Source organism: Tursiops truncatus, chromosome 18 (assembly GCF_011762595.2).
Source record: "Tursiops truncatus isolate mTurTru1 chromosome 18, mTurTru1.mat.Y, whole genome shotgun sequence".
In the NCBI taxonomy this organism is placed as follows: domain Eukaryota; kingdom Metazoa; phylum Chordata; class Mammalia; order Artiodactyla; family Delphinidae; genus Tursiops; species Tursiops truncatus.
In genome coordinates this window covers 65,574,855-65,580,583 of record NC_047051.1, presented here as the reverse complement: position 1 = coordinate 65,580,583, position 5,729 = coordinate 65,574,855, and positions in this window count along the sequence as shown.

Here is a 5,729-nt window from a genome sequence, read left to right as displayed (position 1 = left end):
TACCCATGTTTGCCATGTCCTTTGTTCTTTAATCCTTATACCTCAGACTTTCCATCTGGGATCATTTTGTTCTGCCCAAAAAATATCCCCTAGAATTTCCCTTACTGGATATCTAAATGTGGCAAACTCTCAGATTTTGCCCTCACTCTCGAGAGCTGCTGTTGCTGAGGCGAGCTGTTCAAATTTGGCCTTTATTTTCTCTCAGTACGTTACCTGTTGTTTCCAGGTTTCCATTGTTGCTGTTGAGAAGTGAGCTGTCAAATGAAGCCTCATTCCTTGGAAGGCTAAGTCTTCTCTCTAAGGAAGTTTTTAGCATCTTCTCATGGTTATTCAGTTTTCATGTTGCTGTGGCTAGGAATGGATTTCTTTATATTTATCCTGCTTTATGTTGATTTTTTGAATCTCTAGATGGATGTTCTCAAACCTTCTCAACTCTTCTCTCGTCAAATATTGTTTCTGATTCTTTTTCCTTCTGGTACTCACATTGGACCTGTGTTAATTTTTTTCATCCTGCCATCCATGATTCTTAAAAACTCTTTCCTATTTCCCATCTCCTTATCTCTCTATGCTTCATTCTGTGTAATTTATTCAGCTCTATTTTCTAATTCAGTATTCTTTTTTTGGCCAAATTTTACCTCCTGTCTCTGGGATGTAGGTAGTTCTTCGAGAAAAGAACTATATTTGGTTCTGCCAGGCAACTGGTACAACTGCATTATGGGATCACTTTAAACTACATTTTTGACGGTGGTTCTTGGGCAACATAGGTTGTATGAATTGGGATTGGAAACCGTGTGAAGACTGGCATGTGGCCGCTAATTTTAGGGAGACTTTCCCCTTCTACTCAGTGACAAGGCTTCAGCCAGTATTTGTCCTTACTGCCCCTGCGGAGAGGGGCAGAGAGTAAGCTTACTTCTAGGGTATGCCTTTAGAGGATAGCCTTTGATGTCCAGGGTTTACAGAGGGGTTTTCCATTAAGCCACGCTTGGATGGATCCCGGTCCTTGCCGCCTCTTTTCCAAACCCTGCAAGACCTTGAACACCAAGGCTCAAGTTCATGGCAAATATGCTCAATGTAAAAACTGTTTCTGCTTTTGTTCTTGGCTGCCTGTCTTTACTTAGTTTTTAATCCGAATTCTTTACATTTTGCCAGCTTGTGAATGTAGTTAATTTTTATTTGTTTCTTTATTTTCATTTTATCCACTGTATTTAGTTGTTTTAAATGGAAACTAGTCAAACTGGATGTCTAATCCATCACTGTTTCTTCAAATCCACAAGACCAATAAGAAGATAATACAATAAAGGGGACATGATAGCTGCTGCTGTGGGAAGTTTCAGAAACCCACCAGAATGGCCAATGGATGGGGCTAAGGCAGAGCGAAACCCCCTCTTCACAGTAACAGCCATTGCTAGGGAAGCCAGCAGCACCAAAGGAAGGTTCTGGGGAGATTACTGATGAATCTGTCAATAGGTTATGCTTTCTGATTGACATGTGTTTCCAATACCTGCGAGACCTGTCTCTGAATAAGTGGGGTTTATTATTTTATTCAGCAATCATTTAGTAAGTATCCTCACCACTCCCAACTCCAGACACTTAGTGACACAGGATACATTTTCTGAATTAGCAGAGCTCTGAAAATAAAACCTGCCAAGTGTGCAGCCTTGATTAGTTGATCACCCATGTCATGGATTCCAAGCTTTTAAAAAATGCAGTGAAATTTGACAGAGTCTTAAATAATTAGTCCATAAGAAGGACTAAATCTGTAATAAGATTACATCAATCTTTTGATTTTCATTTTCCAAGATATGAGGGATTTTTCACCATCCCCACAACGGAGAGATCACACTGATCCCATTTACTCTCTGCTTTAGACACAAGTAGTAGACAAACTTCCTCCAACAAGTGGATGTCACAGTATTGTTTTTAGCAATGTTGATCGAACAGATTTGCCTGGACTCAACGTGTTTTTTTGTCCAAATTATCGTAAGAAGCGGAACTCCTGGTTTTGATGGTGAGCTCAGGAGACATTAGAAATTCCCTGGATGCTGTTGTGGGTTTCTCAGCTGGATCTTAAATCCAGTTATAGAGTGTGTCAGGCTATAGTGATTTCCGGGTTCTACCTGGTCTGTAGGAACTGGCATCTTTTTGTTCATCTATCCCCATGTGTGACATTTCCTCATGCCATCTATCTTGCGATTTTCTTTTCAAAAGTAATAACAATGCTTCAACTTTTAGGGACCTCACAAATGCTTCTGCCAAGTGCCAACAGCTTTGAATTTATGGATTAAGGTTTATATGTTTTGCTTCTTTCCTCCTTCTCTCCTTTCCAACCTCTCCCTTCTTCTTTCCTCTACTTTATTCTTTCTTGTCCTTTTTTTCCTGTTGCTATTAGAAAGCGAATGACCCTTTTGGGCATCCCTGGAGCTTTTAACTTCTTTCTCCTACTGAATTTTTATCTTATACCCTCTCCTCATTAAATGGTTTACTATTTTGCATATAAGAAAAATATTTCTATCTAATTTTCTTTTTTAATTCAGTAAGACTGTGGCCATTGCGTTTACAAGATAACTATTTTGGCTAATTTGATTAACGATTTTAGACAGTCTTTAAAAAATTATTATTTGTGGAGCTCAGTTGGCCAGTTGCTTTATATTGGGTAAATGTGACCATAGAAAGTGTAGGGAGAGAACTATCTGTTAATTTCATTAGTCTACCTGAACTGTTGTTCTCTATTAATTTTTACTTGGTTTGATTTAAATAGATTTTTTGTTTTGTTTCATGGTGACTCCTCTATTTGGTTTTCTCCCCTTCCTGTCTCTCCTTACCACACTGTTCAGACTCTAGGTCTATGCTGTCTAATTAATTAAATTTAAATTAATTAAATTTGAAGTTCATTTCATGGGTCACACTAGCCACATCTCAAGTGCCCCATAACAACAGTAGGCTCATGGCTCCCATACTGGATGGCGCACATTATCAATGCAGAAAGTTCTACTGCAAGGCCCAGTTCTACATTCCACCCCAGTTCTCCCTTTCACTACAGAAGGCAAAGTTTCAGTGCCAAAAAGGAGTAAACCTTTCCTGTGTACCCGCTGGATATTTTCTTCTCAGATCCAAGGCGTAACATACCGTCCTGTTTCAGTCTTTGTCCGAGACAGCTTCATGGAAACCCCTTAAAGGGGGCAACACAGACATTACCCCACACACTCTATTTCAGTGTAAAAAAAGCAAGAAGAGAGATTATGATGCAGAAGGTCTAGAGAGGAGCTTCCACTTACAAGTCAGACCCCTGGTGGTTACAAATCACATCAGTGTTGGAAGAGCAGAGGATCAATTCAATAGTCACAGTTCTAAGCCTTTCTTGTAAGGAGCTTTCTGGAAGGTGCTGGCTGGAGGGCCCATTCCGTACGTCTGGCAGCTTATAGTCTGTATGATTTGCACTTTTCATCTAACAGATCGTGGTGGAATTTAAAACTTAAGTATGGGAGCTGTATTAGTTTCCTAGGGCTGCCACAACATATCGCCACAAACTAGGTGGCTTCCAACAATAGAAACTTATGCTCCCACAGTTCTGTGGGACAGAAGTCCAAAATCAAGGTGTTGGTAGGGCTTCCTCCGAAGTCACCGGGGGCAGATCTTCCCTTGCCTCTTCCAGCTTCCGGAAATGTTACCACCAGCATCAAAATTGAAAAATTAGAGTTTGGATTTTTGGAGGGCATGCTTGACACCCCGACTGATGAGACTTTGAGAGCAGGGCTTCCGTGGACACGTGGGATTGACAGTCACAAACTGTGTGGTACGAGAGCAGGAGATGAGAAGCCAGCCTGCTTGGTGAGGAGTAAAAAGCCTGTGTTTCAGACTGATCACCTTCGTGCTCTGGCTCTATGACCTCTTACTAGGTGTTAAATGGGGAAATAGTATTTACTTAGTTAAAAAATGCAGGCAATTTGGTTATGGGTCAAAATTGTCTGAAAATCTTGAATAAGGAGGAAAAAAAATCCTCTTATAGGCCAAAGAGGATTCACTTTTGGTAAAGACATTCTCCAGAAGAAGACAATAAATAGATTATGCTTGTCAGCCTGATTATGAAAAGAAACATAAGTCATTAAGAACAGTCCCTAGACTCTTGACTGATTAGTCATCTGTGGTGTGGGTGATGATTCCCCTGAGTAAGTCATAATTTCATTAAAGCTCATTAGAAAACGGCTTAAATATTTGATCAGTAAAATCCTAATTTCTTTCCAGAACGAGGCTATAAATTACATCAGGCAGACCAAGTTCAGGACAATCTTTTTCTGTCATAACTTCATAGAGTTGTTGTGAAGATAAGCAAGATATTACAGGGAAGATGTCTTCGTCCAGCGCCTGGTCCATAGAAAGAGTCTGATTAATGTTCGTTGTTCTGTTGTTTTAGAAGGACCGACCTTCCCTTCACTTCATACCTCTCCCAACTTTGAATGGGCTCTGATTGGTCTGGTCAGGGGCCCTGCTGAAGAATCAGATGCTGATTCATCTGATTCCTTGTTGGTTGCTACAGAAAGAGACCCTAGGGTCTCCTTAATACAATTGTTGACACTTTGGGATATTTAAAGGTGAATCTAAAACTTTACTTTGAAGGGATAGGAAATTTAATGTAATAATGGAATAAGAATTTGATGGTTGAAGACTGCTAGTTAGAAAATGGAAAAGGAGGTGTTGGAAGAAGCAAGAGAGGCAAGGAGATGGCAGTAAGCTCAGATCTAAGGCTTTATGTGAGAAACATCGTATTCTGGGAAGTTGCCTCTTAATTCTTAGTACAATGATGTCCAATATTGCATGTAAAATCTTTGCCAGTCCTATGGTTTTCTTGGGGAGCAATCCCTTTCTGTTACAAGACTTAAAATCTGCCTCACTTATTCCAAATTATGGCCACCTGAGGCTGTGGATTGTAGCCTCCTGAGCTGGTTAACTTGTCTGTGTTTGGCCCCGGAGAGCTCACCGTGTAGTACGACAAACACTTTCTACTGGAAGCACTAAGGAACATGCTTGAAGACGTCTCCATTTGGGGACTGGGTGTTGTGGGCTCCTGGGACCTACCCCCTTTGGTGCTGGTCTTTTTTTTTGTTTTTTTAGCACTTTTTTTTTGGCTGCGTTGGGCCTTTGTTGCTGTGCACCGGCTTTCTCTGGTTGCGGCGAGCAGTCTTCTCATTGCGGTGGCTTCTCTTGTTGTGAAGCACGGGCTCTAGGCACGTGGGCTTCAGTAGTTGTGGCACACAAGCTCTAGAGCACAGGTTCAGTAGTTGTGGTGCATGGGCTTAGCTGCTCCGCGGCACATGAGATCTTCCCAGACCAGGGCTTGAAACCGTGTCCCCTGCACCGGCAGGCGGATTCTTAACCACTGTGCCACCAGGGAAGCCCCTTGGTGCTGGTCTTGAATGAACCACAGTTTTCTGAGATCCAATGTGGGAGAACTATGTCTCTTTGTTTTTTAATAAGAGGATTCTTTTTAAAATAAAATCAAGGAGTGAAGCATTGATCAAATAATATTGTGAAAGTCTCTAATCTTTCCATCATCCTCAATTTCATTTCCTAGTGGAAACTGATGGGTTTCCCTTCAAATATTTCTATGCCTCTATAAACGTATTTCTTTTATACATAACTGATGTATATTTTATATACAAATAAAATTATTTGCAAACTCTTTCACAATGGCTTTTTTTTTTGCTTTATCTCATTGACACAAATGCAGCATA